The following is a 20,050-nucleotide window of genomic DNA, read 5'->3' on the forward strand; positions in this document are numbered from 1 at the left end:
TACGTCACAGAACAATTCCAGTGTTTATTATTGTGAATTCTGAGAACGGTAGCCACATTTAGAGAGTGTTCTGAGCACTTTTAACTTATATACTTTAGTATTCTAAGGAGTTTCTTTGAAAACGCCATAAGAATGACGGGAATTGGAAATATGAACCGTAACTCGGCATTTGAGACCTGTTTGAACCTATGTTCATTGTATTTTTGTTCCCCGTTTTGTAATAAGGTTCTTTTCACTTGTTATTCAAGTGTTCCATTTACATCACAGAACAATATCAGTGTTTATTATTGTGAACTCTAAGAACAGTAACCACACTTACAGAGTGTTCTGAGCTCTTTTAACTTATATACTATAGTATTCTAAGGAGTTTCTTTAAAAACGCCATCAGAATGACAGGAGTAGGAAATGGAAACAGTAAACTCGGCATTTGAGACCTGTTTGAACCTATGGTCACTGTATTTTTGTTACCCGTTTTGTAATAAGGTTCTTTTGACTTGTTATTCAAGTGTTCCATTTACATCACAGAACAATTCCAGTGTTTATTATTGTGAATTCTTAGAACAGTAACCACATTGACAGAGTGTTCTCAGATCAAATTTCTTACATTCTGAAGGATTCTAAGTACTTTCTTTAAACACGCCATCAGAATGACGGTATTTGTAACTGTAAACAGTAAACTCGCCATTTCAGAGTTATCTGAACGTGTGTTCAGTGTATTTTTGTTCCCCGTTTTGTAATAAGGTTCTTTTGACTTGTTATTCAAGTGTTCCCTTTACACCACAGAACAATTCCAGTGTTTATTATTGTGAACTCTCAGAACGGTAACCAGATTTACAGAGTGTTCTGAGCTCTTTTAACTTATATACGTTAATATTCTAAGGAGTTTCTTTAAAAACGCCATCAGAATGACGGGAGTAGGAAATGTGAACAGTAAACTCCGCATTTGAGACCTGTTTGAACCTATGTTCACTGTATTTTTTTACCCGTTTTGTAATAAGGTTCTTTTGACTTGTTATTCAAGTGTTCCCTTTACACCACAGAACAATTCCAGTGTTTATTATTGTGAACTCTCAGAACGGTAACCAGATTTACAGAGTGTTCTGAGCTCTTTTAACTTATATACTTTTTTATTCTAAGGAGTTTCTTTAAAAACGCCATCAGAATGACAGGAGTAGGAAATGTAAACAGTAACTCGGCATTTGAGACCTGTTTGAACCTATGGTCACTGTATTTTTGTTACCCGTTTTGTAATAAGGTTCTTTTGAGTTGTATTCAAGTGTTCCATTTACATCACAGACATTCCAATGTTTATGATTGTGAATTCTTAGAACAGTAACCACATTGACAGAGTGTTCTGAGATCAAATTTCTTACATTCTGAAGGATTCTAAGTACTTTCTTTAAACATGCCATCAGAAAGAGGGGAATTGGAAATGTAAACAGTAAACTCGCCATTACAGTTATCGGAACGTTTGTTCAGTGTATTTTTGTTCACTGTTTTGTATTAATGTTCTTTTTACTTGTTATTCAAGTGTTCTATTTACATCACAGAACAATTCCAGTATATATTATTGTGAATTCTTATAAATATAACCACATTTACACAGTGTTCTGAGCTCTTTTAACTCATATTCTTTGGTATTCTAAGGAGTTTCTTTAAAAACGCCATCAAAATGACGGGAATAGGAAATGTAAACAGTAAACTCGCCATTTCAGAGTTATCTGAACGTTTGTTCAATGTATTTTTGTTCCCAGTTTTGTAATAAGGTTCTTTGACTTGTTATTCAGGTGTTCCATTTACGTCACAGAACAATTCCAGTGTTTATTATTGTGAATTCTGAGAACGGTAGCCACATTTAGAGAGTGTTCTGAGCACTTTTAACTTATATACTTTAGTATTCTAAGGAGTTTCTTTGAAAACGCCATAAGAATGACGGGAATTGGAAATATGAACCGTAACTCGGCATTTGAGACCTGTTTGAACCTATGTTCATTGTATTTTTGTTCCCCGTTTTGTAATAAGGTTCTTTTCACTTGTTATTCAAGTGTTCCATTTACATCACAGAACAATATCAGTGTTTATTATTGTGAACTCTAAGAACAGTAACCACACTTACAGAGTGTTCTGAGCTCTTTTAACTTATATACTTTAGTATTCTAAGGAGTTTCTTTAAAAACGCCATCAGAATGACAGGAGTAGGAAATGGAAACAGTAAACTCGGCATTTGAGACCTGTTTGAACCTATGGTCACTGTATTTTTGTTACCCGTTTTGTAATAAGGTTCTTTCGACTTGTTATTCAAGTGTTCCATTTACATCACAGAACAATTCCAGTGTTTATTATTGTGAATTCTTAGAACAGTAACCACATTGACAGAGTGTTCTCAGATCAAATTTCTTACATTCTGAAGGATTCTAAGTACTTTCTTTAAACACGCCATCAGAATGACGGTATTTGTAACTGTAAACAGTAAACTCGCCATTTCAGAGTTATCTGAACGTGTGTTCAGTGTATTTTTGTTCCCCGTTTTGTAATAAGGTTCTTTTGACTTGTTATTCAAGTGTTCCCTTTACACCACAGAACAATTCCAGTGTTTATTATTGTGAACTCTCAGAACGGTAACCAGATTTACAGAGTGTTCTGAGCTCTTTTAACTTATATACGTTAATATTCTAAGGAGTTTCTTTAAAAACGCCATCAGAATGACGGGAGTAGGAAATGTGAACAGTAAACTCCGCATTTGAGACCTGTTTGAACCTATGTTCACTGTATTTTTTTACCCGTTTTGTAATAAGGTTCTTTTGACTTGTTATTCAAGTGTTCCCTTTACACCACAGAACAATTCCAGTGTTTATTATTGTGAACTCTCAGAACGGTAACCAGATTTACAGAGTGTTCTGAGCTCTTTTAACTTATATACTTTTTTATTCTAAGGAGTTTCTTTAAAAACGCCATCAGAATGACAGGAGTAGGAAATGTAAACAGTAACTCGGCATTTGAGACCTGTTTGAACCTATGGTCACTGTATTTTTGTTACCCGTTTTGTAATAAGGTTCTTTTGAGTTGTATTCAAGTGTTCCATTTACATCACAGACATTCCAATGTTTATGATTGTGAATTCTTAGAACAGTAACCACATTGACAGAGTGTTCTGAGATCAAATTTCTTACATTCTGAAGGATTCTAAGTACTTTCTTTAAACATGCCATCAGAAAGAGGGGAATTGGAAATGTAAACAGTAAACTCGCCATTACAGTTATCGGAACGTTTGTTCAGTGTATTTTTGTTCACTGTTTTGTATTAATGTTCTTTTTACTTGTTATTCAAGTGTTCTATTTACATCACAGAACAATTCCAGTATATATTATTGTGAATTCTTATAAATATAACCACATTTACACAGTGTTCTGAGCTCTTTTAACTCATATTCTTTGGTATTCTAAGGAGTTTCTTTAAAAACGCCATCAAAATGACGGGAATAGGAAATGTAAACAGTAAACTCGCCATTTCAGAGTTATCTGAACGTTTGTTCAATGTATTTTTGTTCCCAGTTTTGTAATAAGGTTCTTTTGACTTGTTATTCAGGTGTTCCATTTACGTCACAGAACAATTCCAGTGTTTATTATTGTGAATTCTGAGAACGGTAGCCACATTTAGAGAGTGTTCTGAGCACTTTTAACTTATATACTTTAGTATTCTAAGGAGTTTCTTTGAAAACGCCATAAGAATGACGGGAATTGGAAATATGAACCGTAACTCGGCATTTGAGACCTGTTTGAACCTATGTTCATTGTATTTTTGTTCCCCGTTTTGTAATAAGGTTCTTTTCACTTGTTATTCAAGTGTTCCATTTACATCACAGAACAATATCAGTGTTTATTATTGTGAACTCTAAGAACAGTAACCACACTTACAGAGTGTTCTGAGCTCTTTTAACTTATATACTTTAGTATTCTAAGGAGTTTCTTTAAAAACGCCATCAGAATGACAGGAGTAGGAAATGGAAACAGTAAACTCGGCATTTGAGACCTGTTTGAACCTATGGTCACTGTATTTTTGTTACCCGTTTTGTAATAAGGTTCTTTTGACTTGTTATTCAAGTGTTCCATTTACATCACAGAACAATTCCAGTGTTTATTATTGTGAATTCTTAGAACAGTAACCACATTGACAGAGTGTTCTCAGATCAAATTTCTTACATTCTGAAGGATTCTAAGTACTTTCTTTAAACACGCCATCAGAATGACGGTATTTGTAACTGTAAACAGTGAACTCGCCATTTCAGAGTTATCTGAACGTGTGTTCAGTGTATTTTTGTTCCCCGTTTTGTAATAAGGTTCATTTGACTTGTTATTCAAGTGTTCCCTTTACACCACAGAACAATTCCAGTGTTTATTATTGTGAACTCTCAGAACGGTAACCAGATTTACAGAGTGTTCTGAGCTCTTTTAACTTATATACGTTAATATTCTAAGGAGTTTCTTTAAAAACGCCATCAGAATGACGGGAGTAGGAAATGTGAACAGTAAACTCCGCATTTGAGACCTGTTTGAACCTATGTTCACTGTATTTTTTTACCCGTTTTGTAATAAGGTTCTTTTGACTTGTTATTCAAGTGTTCCCTTTACACCACAGAACAATTCCAGTGTTTATTATTGTGAACTCTCAGAACGGTAACCAGATTTACAGAGTGTTCTGAGCTCTTTTAACTTATATACTTTTTTATTCTAAGGAGTTTCTTTAAAAACGCCATCAGAATGACAGGAGTAGGAAATGTAAACAGTAACTCGGCATTTGAGACCTGTTTGAACCTATGGTCACTGTATTTTTGTTACCCGTTTTGTAATAAGGTTCTTTTGAGTTGTATTCAAGTGTTCCATTTACATCACAGACATTCCAATGTTTATGATTGTGAATTCTTAGAACAGTAACCACATTGACAGAGTGTTCTGAGATCAAATTTCTTACATTCTGAAGGATTCTAAGTACTTTCTTTAAACATGCCATCAGAAAGAGGGGAATTGGAAATGTAAACAGTAAACTCGCCATTACAGTTATCGGAACGTTTGTTCAGTGTATTTTTGTTCACTGTTTTGTATTAATGTTCTTTTTACTTGTTATTCAAGTGTTCTATTTACATCACAGAACAATTCCAGTATATATTATTGTGAATTCTTATAAATATAACCACATTTACACAGTGTTCTGAGCTCTTTTAACTCATATTCTTTGGTATTCTAAGGAGTTTCTTTAAAAACGCCATCAAAATGACGGGAATAGGAAATGTAAACAGTAAACTCGCCATTTCAGAGTTATCTGAACGTTTGTTCAATGTATTTTTGTTCCCAGTTTTGTAATAAGGTTCTTTTGACTTGTTATTCAGGTGTTCCATTTACGTCACAGAACAATTCCAGTGTTTATTATTGTGAATTCTGAGAACGGTAGCCACATTTAGAGAGTGTTCTGAGCACTTTTAACTTATATACTTTAGTATTCTAAGGAGTTTCTTTGAAAACGCCATAAGAATGACGGGAATTGGAAATATGAACCGTAACTCGGCATTTGAGACCTGTTTGAACCTATGTTCATTGTATTTTTGTTCCCCGTTTTGTAATAAGGTTCTTTTCACTTGTTATTCAAGTGTTCCATTTACATCACAGAACAATATCAGTGTTTATTATTGTGAACTCTAAGAACAGTAACCACACTTACAGAGTGTTCTGAGCTCTTTTAACTTATATACTTTAGTATTCTAAGGAGTTTCTTTAAAAACGCCATCAGAATGACAGGAGTAGGAAATGGAAACAGTAAACTCGGCATTTGAGACCTGTTTGAACCTATGGTCACTGTATTTTTGTTACCCGTTTTGTAATAAGGTTCTTTTGACTTGTTATTCAAGTGTTCCATTTACATCACAGAACAATTCCAGTGTTTATTATTGTGAATTCTTAGAACAGTAACCACATTGACAGAGTGTTCTCAGATCAAATTTCTTACATTCTGAAGGATTCTAAGTACTTTCTTTAAACACGCCATCAGAATGACGGTATTTGTAACTGTAAACAGTGAACTCGCCATTTCAGAGTTATCTGAACGTGTGTTCAGTGTATTTTTGTTCCCCGTTTTGTAATAAGGTTCATTTGACTTGTTATTCAAGTGTTCCCTTTACACCACAGAACAATTCCAGTGTTTATTATTGTGAACTCTCAGAACGGTAACCAGATTTACAGAGTGTTCTGAGCTCTTTTAACTTATATACGTTAATATTCTAAGGAGTTTCTTTAAAAACGCCATCAGAATGACGGGAGTAGGAAATGTGAACAGTAAACTCCGCATTTGAGACCTGTTTGAACCTATGTTCACTGTATTTTTTTACCCGTTTTGTAATAAGGTTCTTTTGAGTTGTATTCAAGTGTTCCATTTACATCACAGACATTCCAATGTTTATGATTGTGAATTCTTAGAACAGTAACCACATTGACAGAGTGTTCTGAGATCAAATTTCTTACATTCTGAAGGATTCCAAGTACTTTCTTTAAACACGCCATCAGAAAGAGGGGAATTGGAAATGTAAACAGTAAACTCGCCATTACAGTTATCTGAACGTTTGTTCAGTGTATTTTTGTTCCCTGTTTTGTATTAACGTTCTTTTTACTTGTTATTCAAGTGTTCCATTTACATCACAGAACAATTCCAGTGTATATTATTGTGAATTCTTAGAAATATAACCACATTTACACAGTGTTCTGAGCTCTTATAACTCATATTCTTTGGTATTCTAAGGAGTTTCTTTAAAAACGCCATCAGAATGACGGGAATTTGAAAAGTAAACAGTAAACACGGCATTTGAGACCTGTTTGAACCTATGTTCACTGTATTTTTGTTCCCCGTTTTGTAATAAGGTTCTTTTGACTTGTTATTCAAGCGTTCCCTTTACACCACAGAACAATTCCAGTGTTTATTATTGTGAACTCTCAGAACGGTAACCAGATTTACAGAGTGTTCTGAGCTCTTTTAACTTATATACTTTTTTATTCTAAGGAGTTTCTTTAAAAACGCCATCAGAATGACAGGAGTAGGAAATGTAAACAGTAACTCGGCATTTGAGACCTGTTTGAACCTATGGTCACTGTATTTTTGTTACCCGTTTTGTAATAAGGTTCTTTTGAGTTGTATTCAAGTGTTCCATTTACATCACAGACATTCCAATGTTTATGATTGTGAATTCTTAGAACAGTAACCACATTGACAGAGTGTTCTGAGATCAAATTTCTTACATTCTGAAGGATTCTAAGTACTTTCTTTAAACATGCCATCAGAAAGAGGGGAATTGGAAATGTAAACAGTAAACTCGCCATTACAGTTATCGGAACGTTTGTTCAGTGTATTTTTGTTCACTGTTTTGTATTAATGTTCTTTTTACTTGTTATTCAAGTGTTCAATTTACATCACAGAACAATTCCAGTATATATTATTGTGAATTCTTATAAATATAACCACATTTACACAGTGTTCTGAGCTCTTTTAACTCATATTCTTTGGTATTCTAAGGAGTTTCTTTAAAAACGCCATCAAAATGACGGGAATAGGAAATGTAAACAGTAAACTCGCCATTTCAGAGTTATCTGAACGTTTGTTCAATGTATTTTTGTTCCCAGTTTTGTAATAAGGTTCTTTTGACTTGTTATTCAAGTGTTCCATTTACATCACAGAACAATTTCAGGGTTTATTATTGTGAATTCTGAGAACGGTAGCCACATTTAGAGAGTGTTCTGAGCTCTTTTAACTTATATACTTTAGTATTCTAAGGAGTTTCTTTGAAAACGAAATAAGAATGACGGGAATTGGAAATATGAACCGTAACTCGGCATTTGAGACCTGTTTGAACCTATGTTCATTGTATTTTTGTTCCCCGTTTTGTAATAAGGTTCTTTTCACTTGTTATTCAAGTGTTCCATTTACATCACAGAACAATATCAGTGTTTATTATTGTGAATTCTAAGAACAGTAACCACACTTACAGAGTGTTCTGAGCTCTTTTAACTTATATACTTTAGTATTCTAAGGAGTTTCTTTAAAAACGCCATCAGAATGACAGGAGTAGGAAATGGAAACAGTAAACTCGGCATTTGAGACCTGTTTGAACCTATGTTCACTGTATTTTTGTTACCCGTTTTGTAATAAGGTTCTTTTGAGTTGTATTCAAGTGTTCCATTTACATCACAGACATTCCAATGTTTATGATTGTGAATTCTTAGAACAGTAACCACATTGACAGAGTGTTCTGAGATCAAATTTCTTACATTCTGAAGGGTTCTAAGTACTTTCTTTAAACACGCCATCAGAAAGAGGGGAATTGGAAATGTAAACAGTAAACTCGCCATTACAGTTATCTGAACGTTTGTTCAGTGTATTTTTGTTCCCTGTTTTGTATTAACGTTCTTTTTACTTGTTATTCAAGTGTTCCATTTACATCACAGAACAATTCCAGTGTATATTATTGTGAATTCTTAGAAATATAACCACATTTACACAGTGTTCTGAGCTCTTATAACTCATATTCTTTGGTATTCTAAGGAGTTTCTTTAAAAACGCCATCAGAATGACGGGAATATGAAATGTAAACAGTTACTCGGCATTTGAGACCTGTTTGAACCTAGGGTCACTGTATTTTTGTTACCCGTTTTGTAATAAGGTTCTTTTGACTTGTTATTCATGTGTTCCATTTACATCACAAAAACATTCCAATGTTTATGATTGTGAATTCTTAGAACAGTAACCACATTGACAGAGTGTTCTGAGATCAAATTTCTTATATTCTGAAGGATTCTAAGTACTTTCTTTAAACACGCCATCAGAATGACGGGAATTGTAATTGTAAACAGTAAACTCGCCATTTCAGAGTTATCTGAACGTTTGTTCAGTGTATTTTTGTTCCCCGTTTTGTAATAAGGTTCTTTTCACTTGTTATTCAAGTGTTCCATTTACATCACAGGAACATTCCAATGTTTATGATTGTGAATTCTTAGAACAGTCACCACATTTACAGAGTGTTCGGAGCACTTTTAACCTATATTCTTTGGTATTCTAAGGAGTTTCTTTAAAAACGCCATCAGAATGACGGGAATTTGAAATGTAAACAGTAAACTCGGCATTTGAGACCTGTTTGAACCTATGTTAACTGTATTTTTGTTCCCCGTTCTGTAATAAGGTTCTTTTGACTTGTTATTCAAGTGTTCCATTTACATCACAGAACAATTCCAGTGTTTATTATTGTGAACTCTTAGAACGGTAACCACATTTACAGAGTGTTCTGAGCTCTTTTAACTTATATACTTTTTTATTCTAAGGAGTTTCTTTAAAAACGCCATCAGAATGACGGGAGTAGGAAATGTAAACAGTAACTCGGCATTTGAGACCTGTTTGAACCTATGGTCACTGTATTTTTGTTACCCGTTTTGTAATAAGGTTCTTTTGAGTTGTATTCAAGTGTTCCATTTACATCACAGACATTCCAATGTTTATGATTGTGAATTCTTAGAACAGTAACCACATTGACAGAGTGTTCTGAGATCAAATTTCTTACATTCTGAAGGATTCTAAGTACTTTCTTTAAACATTCCATCAGAAAGAGGGGAATTGGAAATGTAAACAGTAAACTCGCCATTACAGTTATCGGAACGTTTGTTCAGTGTATTTTTGTTCACTGTTTTGTATTAATGTTCTTTTTACTTGTTATTCAAGTGTTCTATTTACATCACAGAACAATTTCAGTATATATAATTGTGAATTCTTATAAATATAACCACATTTACACAGTGTTCTGAGCTCTTTTAACTCATATTCTTTGGTATTCTAAGGAGTTTCTTTAAAAACGCCATCAAAATGACGGGAATAGGAAATGTAAACAGTAAACTCGCCATTTCAGAGTTATCTGAACGTTTGTTCAATGTATTTTTGTTCCCAGTTTTGTAATAAGGTTCTTTTGACTTGTTATTCAAGTGTTCCATTTACATCACAGAACAATTCCAGTGTTTATTATTGTGAATTCTGAGAACGGTAGCCACATTTAGAGAGTGTTCTGAGCACTTTTAACTTATATACTTTAGTATTCTAAGGAGTTTCTTTGAAAACGAAATAAGAATGACGGGAATTGGAAATATGAACCGTAACTCGGCATTTGAGACCTGTTTGAACCTATGTTCATTGTATTTTTGTTCCCCGTTTTGTAATAAGGTTCTTTTCACTTGTTATTCAAGTGTTCCATTTACATCACAGAACAATATCAGTGTTTATTATTGTGAACTCTAAGAACAGTAACCACACTTACAGAGTGTTCTGAGCTCTTTTAACTTATATACTTTAGTATTCTAAGGAGTTTCTTTAAAAACGCCATCAGAATGACAGGAGTAGGAAATGGAAACAGTAAACTCGGCATTTGAGACCTGTTTGAACCTATGGTCACTGTATTTTTGTTACCCGTTTTGTAATAAGGTTCTTTTGAGTTGTATTCAAGTGTTCCATTTACATCACAGACATTCCAATGTTTATGATTGTGAATTCTTAGAACAGTAACTACATTGACAGAGTGTTCTGAGATCAAATTTCTTACATTCTGAAGGGTTCTAAGTACTTTCTTTAAACACGCCATCAGAAAGAGGGGAATTGGAAATGTAAACAGTAAACTCGCCATTACAGTTATCTGAACGTTTGTTCAGTGTATTTTTGTTCCCTGTTTTGTATTAACGTTCTTTTTACTTGTTATTCAAGTGTTCCATTTACATCACAGAACAATTCCAGTGTATATTATTGTGAATTCTTAGAAATATAACCACATTTACACAGTGTTCTGAGCTCTTATAACTCATATTCTTTGGTATTCTAAGGAGTTTCTTTAAAAACGCCATCAGAATGACGGGAATATGAAATGTAAACAGTTACTCGGCATTTGAGACCTGTTTGAACCTAGGGTCACTGTATTTTTGTTACCCGTTTTGTAATAAGGTTCTTTTGACTTGTTATTCATGTGTTCCATTTACATCACAAAAACATTCCAATGTTTATGATTGTGAATTCTTAGAACAGTAACCACATTGACAGAGTGTTCTGAGATCAAATTTCTTATATTCTGAAGGATTCTAAGTACTTTCTTTAAACACGCCATCAGAATGACGGGAATTGTAATTGTAAACAGTAAACTCGCCATTTCAGAGTTATCTGAACGTTTGTTCAGTGTATTTTTGTTCCCCGTTTTGTAATAAGGTTCTTTTGACTTGTTATTCAAGTGTTCCATTTACATCACAGAAACATTCCAATGTTTATGATTGTGAATTCTTAGAACAGTCACCACATTTACAGAGTGTTCGGAGCACTTTTAACCTATATTCTTTGGTATTCTAAGGAGTTTCTTTAAAAACGCCATCAGAATGACGGGAATTTGAAATGTAAACAGTAAACTCGGCATTTGAGACCTGTTTGAACCTATGTTCACTGTATTTTTGTTCCCCGTTCTGTAATAAGGTTCTTTTGACTTGTTATTCAAGTGTTCCATTTACATCACAGAACAATTCCAGTGTTTATTATTGTGAACTCTTAGAACGGTAACCACATTTACAGAGTGTTCTGAGCTCTTTTAACTTATATACTTTTTTATTCTAAGGAGTTTCTTTAAAAACGCCATCAGAATGACAGGAGTAGGAAATGTAAACAGTAACTCGGCATTTGAGACCTGTTTGAACCTATGGTCACTGTATTTTTGTTACCCGTTTTGTAATAAGGTTCTTTTGAGTTGTATTCAAGTGTTCCATTTACATCACAGACATTCCAATGTTTATGATTGTGAATTCTTAGAACAGTAACCACATTGACAGAGTGTTCTGAGATCAAATTTCTTACATTCTGAAGGATTCTAAGTACTTTCTTTAAACATGCCATCAGAAAGAGGGGAATTGGAAATGTAAACAGTAAACTCGCCATTACAGTTATCGGAACGTTTGTTCAGTGTATTTTTGTTCACTGTTTTGTATTAATGTTCTTTTTACTTGTTATTCAAGTGTTCTATTTACATCACAGAACAATTCCAGTATATATTATTGTGAATTCTTATAAATATAACCACATTTACACAGTGTTCTGAGCTCTTTTAACTCATATTCTTTGGTATTCTAAGGAGTTTCTTTAAAAACGCCATCAAAATGACGGGAATAGGAAATGTAAACAGTAAACTCGCCATTTCAGAGTTATCTGAACGTTTGTTCAATGTATTTTTGTTCCCAGTTTTGTAATAAGGTTCTTTTGACTTGTTATTCAGGTGTTCCATTTACGTCACAGAACAATTCCAGTGTTTATTATTGTGAATTCTGAGAACGGTAGCCACATTTAAAGAGTGTTCTGAGCACTTTTAACTTATATACTTTAGTATTCTAAGGAGTTTCTTTGAAAACGCCATAAGAATGACGGGAATTGGAAATATGAACCGTAACTCGGCATTTGAGACCTGTTTGAACCTATGTTCATTGTATTTTTGTTCCCCGTTTTGTAATAAGGTTCTTTTCACTTGTTATTCAAGTGTTCCATTTACATCACAGAACAATATCAGTGTTTATTATTGTGAATTCTAAGAACAGTAACCACACTTACAGAGTGTTCTGAGCTCTTTTAACTTATATACTTTAGTATTCTAAGGAGTTTCTTTAAAAACGCCATCAGAATGACAGGAGTAGGAAATGGAAACAGTAAACTCGGCATTTGAGACCTGTTTGAACCTATGGTCACTGTATTTTTGTTACCCGTTTTGTAATAAGGTTCTTTTGACTTGTTATTCAAGTGTTCCATTTACATCACAGAACAATTCCAGTGTTTATTATTGTGAATTCTTAGAACAGTAACCACATTGACAGAGTGTTCTCAGATCAAATTTCTTACATTCTGAAGGATTCTAAGTACTTTCTTTAAACACGCCATCAGAATGACGGTATTTGTAACTGTAAACAGTAAACTCGCCATTTCAGAGTTATCTGAACGTGTGTTCAGTGTATTTTTGTTCCCCGTTTTGTAATAAGGTTCTTTTGACTTGTTATTCAAGTGTTCCCTTTACACCACAGAACAATTCCAGTGTTTATTATTGTGAACTCTCAGAACGGTAACCAGATTTACAGAGTGTTCTGAGCTCTTTTAACTTATATACGTTAATATTCTAAGGAGTTTCTTTAAAAACGCCATCAGAATGACGGGAGTAGGAAATGTGAACAGTAAACTCCGCATTTGAGACCTGTTTGAACCTATGTTCACTGTATTTTTTTACCCGTTTTGTAATAAGGTTCTTTTGAGTTGTATTCAAGTGTTCCATTTAAATCACAGACATTCCAATGTTTATGATTGTGAATTCTTAGAACAGTAACCACATTGACAGAGTGTTCTGAGATCAAATTTCTTACATTCTGAAGGATTCCAAGTACTTTCTTTAAACACGCCATCAGAAAGAGGGGAATTGGAAATGTAAACAGTAAACTCGCCATTACAGTTATCTGAACGTTTGTTCAGTGTATTTTTGTTCCCTGTTTTGTATTAACGTTCTTTTTACTTGTTATTCAAGTGTTCCATTTACATCACAGAACAATTCCAGTGTATATTATTGTGAATTCTTAGAAATATAACCACATTTACACAGTGTTCTGAGCTCTTATAACTCATATTCTTTGGTATTCTAAGGAGTTTCTTTAAAAACGCCATCAGAATGACGGGAATTTGAAAAGTAAACAGTAAACACGGCATTTGAGACCTGTTTGAACCTATGTTCACTGTATTTTTGTTCCCCGTTTTGTAATAAGGTTCTTTTGACTTGTTATTCAAGTGTTCCCTTTACACCACAGAACAATTCCAGTGTTTATTATTGTGAACTCTCAGAACGGTAACCAGATTTACAGAGTGTTCTGAGCTCTTTTAACTTATATACGTTAATATTCTAAGGAGTTTCTTTAAAAACGCCATAAGAATGACGGGAGTAGGAAATGTAAACAGTAAACTCCGCATTTGAGACCTGTTTGAACCTATGTTCACTGTATTTTTGTTCCCCGTTTTGTAATAAGGTTCTTTTGACTTGTTATTCAAGTGTTCCATTTACATCACGGAACAATTCCAGTGTTTATTATTGTGAATTCTTGGAAGAGTAACCACATTTAGAGAGTGTTCTGAGCTCTTCTAACTTTTATACTTTAGTATTCTAAGGAGTTTCTTTGAAAACGCCATCAGAATGTCGGGAATTGGAAATATGAACCGTAACTCGGCATTTGAGACCTGTTTGAACCTAGGGTCACTGTATTTTTGTTCCCCAATTTTTAATAAGGTTCTTTTGACTTGTTATTCAAGTGTTCCATTTACATCACAGAAACATTCCAATGTTTATGATTGTGAATTCTTAGAACAGTAACCACATTGACAGAGTGTTCTGAGATCAAATTTCTTACATTTTGAAGGATTCTAAGTACTTTCTTTAAACACGCCATCAGAATGACGGTATTTGTAATTGTAAACAGTAAACTCGCCATTTCAGAGTTATCTGAACGTGTGTTCAGTGTATTTTTGTTCCCCGTTTTGTAATAAGGTTCTTTTGACTTGTTATTCAAGTGTTCCATTTACATCACAGAACAATTTCAGTGTTTATTATTGCGAACTCTTAGACGGTATCCACATTTACAGAGTGTTCTGAGCTCTTTTAACTTATATACTTTTTTATTCTAAGGAGTTTCTTTAAAAACGCCATCAGAATGACAGGAGTAGGAAATGTAAACAGTAACTCGGCATTTGAGACCTGTTTGAACCTATGGTCACTGTATTTTTGTTACCCGTTTTGTAATAAGGTTCTTTTGAGTTGTATTCAAGTGTTCCATTTACATCACAGACATTCCAATGTTTATGATTGTGAATTCTTAGAACAGTAACCACATTGACAGAGTGTTCTGAGATCAAATTTCTTACATTCTGAAGGATTCTAAGTACTTTCTTTAAACATGCCATCAGAAAGAGGGGAATTGGAAATGTAAACAGTAAACTCGCCATTACAGTTATCGGAACGTTTGTTCAGTGTATTTTTGTTCACTGTTTTGTATTAATGTTCTTTTTACTTGTTATTCAAGTGTTCTATTTACATCACAGAACAATTCCAGTATATATTATTGTGAATTCTTATAAATATAACCACATTTACACAGTGTTCTGAGCTCTTTTAACTCATATTCTTTGGTATTCTAAGGAGTTTCTTTAAAAACGCCATCAAAATGACGGGAATAGGAAATGTAAACAGTAAACTCGCCATTTCAGAGTTATCTGAACGTTTGTTCAATGTATTTTTGTTCCCAGTTTTGTAATAAGGTTCTTTTGACTTGTTATTCAAGTGTTCCATTTACATCACAGAACAATTCCAGGGTTTATTATTGTGAATTCTGAGAACGGTAGCCACATTTAGAGAGTGTTCTGAGCTCTTTTAACTTATATACTTTAGTATTCTAAGGAGTTTCTTTGAAAACGAAATAAGAATGACGGGAATTGGAAATATGAACCGTAACTCGGCATTTGAGACCTGTTTGAACCTATGTTCATTGTATTTTTGTTCCCCGTTTTGTAATAAGGTTCTTTTCACTTGTTATTCAAGTGTTCCATTTACATCACAGAACAATATCAGTGTTTATTATTGTGAATTCTAAGAACAGTAACCACACTTACAGAGTGTTCTGAGCTCTTTTAACTTATATACTTTAGTATTCTAAGGAGTTTCTTTAAAAACGCCATCAGAATGACAGGAGTAGGAAATGGAAACAGTAAACTCGGCATTTGAGACCTGTTTGAACCTATGTTCACTGTATTTTTGTTACCCGTTTTGTAATAAGGTTCTTTTGAGTTGTATTCAAGTGTTCCATTTACATCACAGACATTCCAATGTTTATGATTGTGAATTCTTAGAACAGTAACCACATTGACAGAGTGTTCTGAGATCAAATTTCTTACATTCTGAAGGGTTCTAAGTACTTTCTTTAAACACGCCATCAGAAAGAGGGGAATTGGAAATGTAAACAGTAAACTCGCCATTACAGTTATCTGAACGTTTGTTCAGTGTACTTTTGTTCCCTGTTTTGTATTAACGTTCTTTTTACTTGTTATTCAAGTGTTCCATTTACATCACAGAACAATTCCAGTGTATATTATTGTGAATTCTTAGAAATATAACCACATTTACACAGTGTTCTGAGCTCTTATAACTCATATTCTTTGGTATTCTAAGGAGTTTCTTTAAAAACGCCATCAGAATGACGGGAATATGAAATGTAAACAGTTACTCGGCATTTGAGACCTGTTTGAACCTAGGGTCACTGTATTTTTGTTACCCGTTTTGTAATAAGGTTCTTTTGACTTGTTATTCATGTGTTCCATTTACATCACAAAAACATTCCAATGTTTATGATTGTGAATTCTTAGAACAGTAACCACATTGACAGAGTGTTCTGAGATCAAATTTCTTATATTCTGAAGGATTCTAAGTACTTTCTTTAAACACGCCATCAGAATGACGGGAATTGTAATTGTAAACAGTAAACTCGCCATTTCAGAGTTATCTGAACGTTTGTTCAGTGTATTTTTGTTCCCCGTTTTGTAATAAGGTTCTTTTGACTTGTTATTCAAGTGTTCCATTTACATCACAGAAACATTCCAATGTTTATGATTGTGAATTCTTAGAACAGTCACCACATTTACAGAGTGTTCGGAGCACTTTTAACCTATATTCTTTGGTATTCTAAGGAGTTTCTTTAAAAACGCCATCAGAATGACGGGAATTTGAAATGTAAACAGTAAACTCGGCATTTGAGACCTGTTTGAACCTATGTTCACTGTATTTTTGTTCCCCGTTCTGTAATAAGGTTCTTTTGACTTGTTATTCAAGTGTTCCATTTACATCACAGAACAATTCCAGTGTTTATTATTGTGAACTCTTAGAACGGTAACCACATTTACAGAGTGTTCTGAGCTCTTTTAACTTATATACTTTTTTATTCTAAGGAGTTTCTTTAAAAACGCCATCAGAATGACAGGAGTAGGAAATGTAAACAGTAACTCAGCATTTGAGACCTGTTTGAACCTATGGTCACTGTATTTTTGTTACCCGTTTTGTAATAAGGTTCTTTTGAGTTGTATTCAAGTGTTCCATTTACATCACAGACATTCCAATGTTTATGATTGTGAATTCTTAGAACAGTAACCACATTGACAGAGTGTTCTGAGATCAAATTTCTTACATTCTGAAGGATTCTAAGTACTTTCTTTAAACATGCCATCAGAAAGAGGGGAATTGGAAATGTAAACAGTAAACTCGCCATTACAGTTATCGGAACGTTTGTTCAGTGTATTTTTGTTCACTGTTTTGTATTAATGTTCTTTTTACTTGTTATTCAAGTGTTCTATTTACATCACAGAACAATTCCAGTATATATTATTGTGAATTCTTATAAATATAACCACATTTACACAGTGTTCTGAGCTCTTTTAACTCATATTCTTTGGTATTCTAAGGAGTTTCTTTAAAAACGCCATCAAAATGACGGGAATAGGAAATGTAAACAGTAAACTCGCCATTTCAGAGTTATCTGAACGTTTGTTCAATGTATTTTTGTTCCCAGTTTTGTAATAAGGTTCTTTTGACTTGTTATTCAGGTGTTCCATTTACGTCACAGAACAATTCCAGTGTTTATTATTGTGAATTCTGAGAACGGTAGCCACATTTAGAGAGTGTTCTGAGCACTTTTAACTTATATACTTTAGTATTCTAAGGAGTTTCTTTGAAAACGCCATAAGAATGACGGGAATTGGAAATATGAACCGTAACTCGGCATTTGAGACCTGTTTGAACCTATGTTCATTGTATTTTTGTTCCCCGTTTTGTAATAAGGTTCTTTTCACTTGTTATTCAAGTGTTCCATTTACATCACAGAACAATATCAGTGTTTATTATTGTGAACTCTAAGAACAGTAACCACACTTACAGAGTGTTCTGAGCTCTTTTAACTTATATACTTTAGTATTCTAAGGAGTTTCTTTAAAAACGCCATCAGAATGACAGGAGTAGGAAATGGAAACAGTAAACTCGGCATTTGAGACCTGTTTGAACCTATGGTCACTGTATTTTTGTTACCCGTTTTGTAATAAGGTTCTTTTGACTTGTTATTCAAGTGTTCCATTTACATCACAGAACAATTCCAGTGTTTATTATTGTGAATTCTTAGAACAGTAACCACATTGACAGAGTGTTCTCAGATCAAATTTCTTACATTCTGAAGGATTCTAAGTACTTTCTTTAAACACGCCATCAGAATGACGGTATTTGTAACTGTAAACAGTAAACTCGCCATTTCAGAGTTATCTGAACGTGTGTTCAGTGTATTTTTGTTCCCCGTTTTGTAATAAGGTTCTTTTGACTTGTTATTCAAGTGTTCCCTTTACACCACAGAACAATTCCAGTGTTTATTATTGTGAACTCTCAGAACGGTAACCAGATTTACAGAGTGTTCTGAGCTCTTTTAACTTATATACGTTAATATTCTAAGGAGTTTCTTTAAAAACGCCATCAGAATGACGGGAGTAGGAAATGTGAACAGTAAACTCCGCATTTGAGACCTGTTTGAACCTATGTTCACTGTATTTTTTTACCCGTTTTGTAATAAGGTTCTTTTGAGTTGTATTCAAGTGTTCCATTTACATCACAGACATTCCAATGTTTATGATTGTGAATTCTTAGAACAGTAACCACATTGACAGAGTGTTCTGAGATCAAATTTCTTACATTCTGAAGGATTCCAAGTACTTTCTTTAAACACGCCATCAGAAAGAGGGGAATTGGAAATGTAAACAGTAAACTCGCCATTACAGTTATCTGAACGTTTGTTCAGTGTATTTTTGTTCCCTGTTTTGTATTAACGTTCTTTTTACTTGTTATTCAAGTGTTCCATTTACATCACAGAACAATTCCAGTGTATATTATTGTGAATTCTTAGAAATATAACCACATTTACACAGTGTTCTGAGCTCTTATAACTCATATTCTTTGGTATTCTAAGGAGTTTCTTTAAAAACGCCATCAGAATGACGGGAATTTGAAAAGTAAACAGTAAACACGGCATTTGAGACCTGTTTGAACCTATGTTCACTGTATTTTTGTTCCCCGTTTTGTAATAAGGTTCTTTTGACTTGTTATTCAAGTGTTCCCTTTACACCACAGAACAATTCCAGTGTTTATTATTGTGAACTCTCAGAACGGTAACCAGATTTACAGAGTGTTCTGAGCTCTTTTAACTTATATACGTTAATATTCTAAGGAGTTTCTTTAAAAACGCCATCAGAATGACGGGAGTAGGAAATGTAAACAGTAAACTCCGCATTTGAGACCTGTTTGAACCTATGTTCACTGTATTTTTGTTCCCCGTTCTGTAATAAGGTTCTTTTGACTTGTTATTCAAGTGTTCCATTTACATCACAGAACAATTCCAGTGTTTATTATTGTGAACTCTTAGAACGGTAACCACATTTACAGAGTGTTCTGAGCTCTTTTAACTTATATACTTTTTTATTCTAAGGAGTTTCTTTAAAAACGCCATCAGAATGACAGGAGTAGGAAATGTAAACAGTAACTCGGCATTTGAGACCTGTTGGAATCTATGGTCACTGTATTTTTGTTACCCGTTTTGTAATAAGGTTCTTTTGAGTTGTATTCAAGTGTTCCATTTACATCACAGACATTCCAATGTTTATGATTGTGAATTCTTAGAACAGTAACCACATTGACAGAGTGTTCTGAGATCAAATTTCTTACATTCTGAAGGGTTCTAAGTACTTTCTTTAAACACGCCATCAGAAAGAGGGGAATTGGAAATGTAAACAGTAAACTCGCCATTACAGTTATCTGAACGTTTGTTCAGTGTATTTTTGTTCCCTGTTTTGTATTAACGTTCTTTTTACTTGTTATTCAAGTGTTCCATTTACATCACAGAACAATTCCAGTGTATATTAT

The 20,050-nt window shown here is 33.8% G+C and overlaps 1 long non-coding RNA gene across 1 annotated transcript; it reads left to right on the plus strand.

Moving 5' to 3' along the window:
• The first annotated feature begins 13,563 nt into the window (after positions 1–13,563).
• LOC308530186 lies at positions 13,564–18,232 on the plus strand. Its single transcript, XR_013996828.1, has 3 exons — positions 13,564–14,441; positions 14,952–15,466; positions 17,519–18,232. It is a non-coding gene; the product is annotated as an uncharacterized lncRNA (long non-coding RNA).
• The last annotated feature ends 1,818 nt before the right edge of the window (positions 18,233–20,050 follow it).

This window comes from Myotis nattereri, assembly GCF_964212035.1.
Source record: "Myotis nattereri genome assembly, chromosome: 15".
Lineage (NCBI taxonomy): Eukaryota > Metazoa > Chordata > Mammalia > Chiroptera > Vespertilionidae > Myotis > Myotis nattereri.